At 43.9% G+C, this 6,299-nt stretch overlaps 1 protein-coding gene across 2 annotated transcripts in view; it reads right to left on the bottom strand.

Moving 5' to 3' along the window:
• tjap1 (tight junction associated protein 1 (peripheral)) overlaps nt 1–4,732 on the bottom strand; it is a 24,045-nt gene extending 19,313 nt beyond the window's left edge. The window contains exon 1 of one of the 2 annotated variants that reach the window (XM_005747407.2): nt 4,201–4,732. The gene's annotated coding sequence lies outside the window, so the exon portion shown is untranslated. The remainder of the gene's footprint in view (nt 1–4,200) is intronic. The other variant, XM_005747408.2, reaches the window with a different exon arrangement.
• Nucleotides 4,733–6,299: the final 1,567 nt, after the last annotated feature.

Below are 6,299 nucleotides of genomic sequence, written 5' to 3'. Positions count from 1 at the left end.
GGATCTTACAAAGCTTCAAACGACGCGTCAACTATTAAACCATTCGTCGACGATTTTGATAGTTGACGTAATCGTGGCAGCCCTAAGTCACAGACAGCTGTACTGTGTATTACTGTGTATTACTTGAAGGAGATGTCCTTCAAGTCAAAAGTACAAAGAGCAGAGTTACTGAGCACCAGAGTGAAAATAAAGGTCAGGACACGGTCGTGATGTGTTTGTGCCAAGTTGTTGCTGCACGTGTTTATATGCTTTATATATCAAGAGGCAGGCCGATGTACGGCGTCACATCATATTTGATGTCACGTGTTTGCATTGTTGTGGTCGGGGGCAGATCAGGAAGTTGACACATATATTTCGGCGTCCATTACTTCTTTGCTGGAAACGTGTTCAAAAACAGGATGCTGGGAATTGATGCAGTGTTACAGTCGTTACTTTATATGCCGGTCATACGCTCGGATAATGGAATACATGAGAAACTGATACATCTATTAGGAATGATGCTACTGATGGCTTCACAGAAGAAACCAGATTCCCTCGGGTTAGAAACGGACAAGCCGGCTGAAGGCTGTCTGACGAGTGCTGAGCAACAATAAAAAGTATATCAGAGTAGTTTCCGGTGATGGTACTCCTGATAAAAGAGTAACTATACAAATAAGGAGCACCAATCATATATATGTAAATGTGTATAAAAATCAGCTTTAATGCCTGATTGTAACCAAGAAACACAGCTGGAAGTGTTTGTGTTTACTTTCTGTTTGGGGATGAAAAACGAGCCCATTTAAAGCTCCACCTTAAAACAGTGACACGACATGACTCTATCAGAAACATGCAGCTGATCACAGGTTATGAATTTATTTTACCCCGACACAGTCAGTCAGACAAATGTAGTGGAGCCAGTAGAATCTCTCTTCTATATACTTATTCGCACTGTCTGTGTCTTTGTGGCGACCTGAAATGGAAAGACAGCGAAGCTGAACACTGGATGTTTGTCTAAAGGTGCTGCAGTTTCAGCATCATCAGGCGTCTGATGTGTGACACAGGCTGGCGTTCAGCTCCGGACCCTCCGATGTTGTGCACCTCCCTCTCTTCATGTAATCGATACGTTTCCTGTCATTTCTCATTATTACACAGAACTTCTCTTCTTCCACTGCATGTGTTGTTTTTGCCTCTGCTGAGAGTTTCCATGGTTACTGTCCCCTCAGTATTTAAAATTTAAACATCTCCCATATTAATGCAATAAATGTAACGTTGGTTAGATTATGGGCCTGTCTCAATATGCGTATTGGTGCGTACTTGCGTTCTCGTGGACTCGTGATCCGTCGTCAGTCGGAGACCAAGTACTGTTCAAATTCAAAGCATCAAGCTGAGAAAAATTCCCGGACGTGTTCTCGCTCCGCCCGTTTTATCGAGCATGCATCGGTGGTGGCTCGTGTGGACTTGGTACAGCTAAATATCCCAGAATGCATTTCGTCCAAAACTCAAACGCGGCAATGGCGGAGGAGCGCGGCTAAAACCTTTAAAGCATTACTCTTTCTGGGTCACAAAAAAACTTTCAAAATATTTTCAGGTGAGGATGTAGCTGTGTAAACTTCAAATATCTGCTCGATTTATCAAGACATCACATATTTGCAAAAGTGCTCTGATGTTTTCAGAGACGTCTGTGACCAGCTCGATAGCTGACTGGGAGGTTAAGAGTCACTAGACCCCGCGAGAACAGCGGACTCCCAGCACATCATTTTCAAAGCACCCGCAGTCTTTCACTACTGAGGTTAAACATGATGTATAAGTCTCTTAGATCATCATCATCATTTCAGTGTTTTATTTGTTCCTGAGTAAATCAGTTTGGCTGAGATCAAAGTTAAGCTTCATAACATATAAATCACAGTTAAATTAAGAGGCGACGGCAGTAAAAACTCTGGACCTGTGACATCATCGAGTACGCTGGTGTTCCAATTGTACAACTGACTCGCCGAGAACGCGAGCGCGGACTCGCATACTTGAGAATTGAGAAAGGGCATACGTTTCCATTAGGGCTGGGTTTTTATAATCGATTCATCGATTAAAATCGATTCTTGCTTGGATAACGTGAAATCGATTCATTAAAATCCTGAATCGATTTTTTAATATAAATTTATTTTGTCCGAAATGCCAGAATCTCAGGTGACATCTCACAAAATTGCAAGAACCACCAAACAGTAAATGAGAGCAGGTACAGGGATTCTGCACATAGACTTAAACACACAGCGCGACCCGCGGATCAGAATCAGTTAGATGTCGCCTTTCTCACAGTCGGGGCTGAAAGCCGACAGCTCGCTGATTCTGATCTGTCGGCAGGTCGGCGCTTTGTGTTCACGCCCTTTATGCGCTGATTCTAAAGCTGTTAGTTTGATCTGTCTCCAAACAATATTGACCGAACCAGCAGCAAAAGAAGATCCAAACTACGCTTCACATAAACATCGTCATGAATTCTTTTACTGTTTTGCTTCCATTGCGATGCGCAGCTCCCTCTCTCTCGAACAGTTTCGCTTTCTTCATTATTCGCTTGCTTGCTTGTTACACAAGTCTACTGTTGTTTACAGGCTGTCGGCCGCTGTTTTTTTCCCTTTTACATTCTTCCGAAAAGAAAACCTAATTTCTGCTGTTCAATACTGAACAAATTTAAACTTTTTAAAATTATTCAAAATGCAAAATGCTTAGCCATGTCTCTAATAAAACCGCTGTAACGTCAGAGGTAATGTTCATTAATTAATGGTTTTCTTTTGTTTTCGATGTACTGCAGAATATTTTTATAAAATCCAGGCCAGGAAAATCACCTTCATGTTTTTCTGTGTTTTATCTTCAGCTACTTTGACACAAAGGCCTCTGCTGTGATGCTCACATCTTTGATAAAGTCTTGCGAGTGTCAGCTTCCTTTTTATAGATACAAAAATATGTAAATGTACTGATCTGAATTATAATATTTCTGGCTGTCAAAATTTCCAAGATTCAAATCGAATCGAATTAAATCGAATCGTGGATCGAATCGATTCGGGACCTTGTGAATCGGAATTGAATCGATTCTAGAAATCAGTGACGATACCCAGCCCTAGTTTCCATCACCATGTGTGACGGACACGCGTCTGTTAGCCAACTGTTCACGAGTTAATGTTGGAGTCGCTCGTGTTTTTACTCTTTGTTTATTAGTATTTACTGTATGTTTGTGGGGACTGCTGGGAAGTGTGAATGAAGGACATGTATGTATCTCAGCTGGGGCATGGTCAGAGCTGCTGGCCCTCGCCATTCTCACAGGACCACCACATATCAATAATTTATTAAATAGCATGACCACTGTGAAAAAACACTAAACTTATTTTAAATTGGCTCAAACGAAAAACCGTGACGTGTTTTTGTTGATATTCTGTCTCTGCATTCAAATTAAACTTCCATAAAAACTGGAGACCATTCATTTCTTCAGAACTCAGCACCGATGAAATAACTGGAGCCCGTTCAGTCACATCGGACGCCACCGTCAGTCTTTTAGAGAAAAAACCTGATGCGGGACAAACGCGATCGTTGTGGATCAAACAAATAAACAAAGATGAATTTTGATAACCTGATTCAATTCGACACAATAACGTCGAGTGGTGAGCGAAGTATCGCGATAACGTCGTGTCGTGCGGTAACTCCCACCTCTGGCTGTTACATGCTAACTCACTGAAGCCGGTTTGCTTTGTCTAGTAACTGAGCTCAGATCAGTGAAATCAGTGACGTGTTTGAACAGCGGAGACGTTTTGGGTTTACCGCCATCGCCGGCTCAGAAGTCTCTGCTGAACTTTTAAAATCAGGATTCATTCTTTTCATCGTTGTCATGTGGTCATAACGCTCTAATGAAACTTTTGGTCGAACATTGACAGGCTTTTATTTTGACATTTCTTGCTGAGCATCAATAAAGTCGCAATTGACACTGCCGGGGGCCTCGCTGAGGGCCTGGGCCCCCCGTTCTAGGGTCGTCCTGCTCGTCCTGTGATTGGCTGCCGGGGCCGCGGCTGTACGCCCTCGGCTCTGTCTGACAGGCACAAACACGACCCCCCCCCCCGCGGGCAGGCCGTCAAACCGACGCGAACTGGCCCACCATGGCCCAGTTCCGCGCTCCGCGAGCCGCGCGGCTCGTCATGAAGACCCGCACCAGGGACACCCCCAACCCGCCCGGCGCGAACTTACCTGAGGCCCCGTCCGCGCCGCTCGGTCCCGGGGAGGAGAGAAAACTTTGTCCGAGCTCCGCTCCGCTCCTCCGGAGGAGCAGGAGAGCCAAGGGAGGGGGCTCCGGACTGATCCGAGGCCGGACAGCAGCGCCGAGGTCCGCGCTGGAGCTCCGGGCAGTGGGTCGGGTTGAGGCCGGCTAAGACGCTCCGTCCGCGGAAGGAAATCCGCTCAGAGCCGCTCCAAGAAAGTTGATCCGCTGCCCTGCTCAGCTGTCGCCATCTTTACCCGCGGGGCATGACGGGTAATCCTCAGGAATCCCGGCCCCCCCTCCTCCTTTAAAGCCCCCTCACGTCCTGCGTGCTGACGTCACCGTGACGAAGCAGCAGAATGAGAAGCAGGTGACGAGGCTACCTGGAAGGTGATCCGAGTGACTCACGTCACCTTCAGCCACAAACCTGGAGAGGAGGGGCTGAACATCATGACGATGATGAGAGCTCAGGATGAAGGACTGAGCTTTTTCAACGCTGCGGCTGCTCTAACGTGACGTCACAGCGTGAAAACAACAATTAAACCAGAGAAGAAGAAGTTTCAAGTTGTGCAGAAGTATGTGGACGGTGCTGTTCCTTCATCTACCCTGATGGAGCTCCTCACACCTACAGGAGACTTTCTTTACTTAAGTAGAAGTACAGATACCTGTGTTTAAAAGTACTCCAGTAAAACGTGAAGTAATGAAGAAACTCCTTTACTCAAGTAAAAGTGAAAAAGTACTCTGCTACTAACCATGTTTGTATACAAGTAACTGAACCTTGTGCTTTGTTAGTATTTCAACACAAAAGCACATTCTAATTGTAATGAATGTACTCAGCATGAGTCTGTTGTGTAGAACACCTGCAGTGACAGAGAATGTAAAACCGATTGTGTTGCCTTGATGGTGGAGGGTGACTTCACCTCCACACCTACACAGTAACATGAGCACAGTCAGGGGTCACAGTGGATTCAGCAAGTGGGGATGAACCTCAGCATCATCAACTTACATGTAAACTCATCTCTGCTACACCTGTTGTTACCTGCCTGGGACCATGAGCACCACGGGCACTGTGTGTGACTGTACTCTGAATCCACCACATGTTTATCCTGCATTGAAATACTAAACAGGATTTTCATAGAACATTTGAATAACACAAAGTTAGCATAGCTTTGTTTGTTTTGCAGGAACATGGCATCTTTAAATTTCCAGTTTATCAAATTCCACTGAGCATCCTTCCTTTAACTCTAAGCTCTCTTCGTCCTCTCCTGTCCTTCTTTCTTATCTGTCTCCATCTCTGAGTGAACGTAGCTCTCTGTCTTTTCTCTCCCTGTCAAATACAGCAACTGGACCTTCAGCTGCAGCACAGTGTGAGACAAACTGCACACACACAGTTTGTGTTTGCTGATGTTTGTTGAGCTGATAGAAACGCTGCATTTCAAATTACCCGACACTTAAAAAACTTCACTCCCTTTATGTTCTCTCCTCTTCTGTAGGGCTAGCTAGATGCTTAAGTACTGCAAACTCCTGTGCAATACTGCAGATTTTAATATTGATCTGATACCAAGTACCCATATGGAAAAGAAATAGTAAAAACTCATTCATATAGTGAATCATATCAGGCTTATATGATTTAGTCATGAAAGTGGCCACTTTCTCATTACTTTCATATATTGTTTTAGTAAGTATCCAAAACATACAAGTTGCATTTATATAATTTTTCAAGGTATCTTATATCTGTTTTAACTCTTGTATGCTTTTCATACAAGTTTCACATAAGACAGATACAAACTTTATAAGATTTATATACATCTGTTCCATATGGGTAAATACAGGGCCGGTACTGCCAATCCCAATTCTGATACCGATATTTGTAACTTGTGAAGGCAGCTTATGTAGCTGAGAGCACCGTGTCGTGATTTATAGAATAGAATAGAATAGAATTCAACTTTATTGTCATTGCACATGCACAGGTACAGGGCAACGAAATGCAGTTTGCATCCATCCAGAAGTGCTTTAGTGATATAGATATATTACAATATATATTAGCAATAATATAGATATGTGAGTATATTACAGAAATGGGTCTATT

This window comes from Pundamilia nyererei, unplaced genomic scaffold (assembly GCF_000239375.1).
Source record: "Pundamilia nyererei isolate P.nyererei 1_Seehausen unplaced genomic scaffold, PunNye1.0 scaffold00197, whole genome shotgun sequence".
Taxonomy (NCBI): domain Eukaryota; kingdom Metazoa; phylum Chordata; class Actinopteri; order Cichliformes; family Cichlidae; genus Pundamilia; species Pundamilia nyererei.
This window is presented reverse-complemented; position numbering and strand designations above follow the sequence as displayed.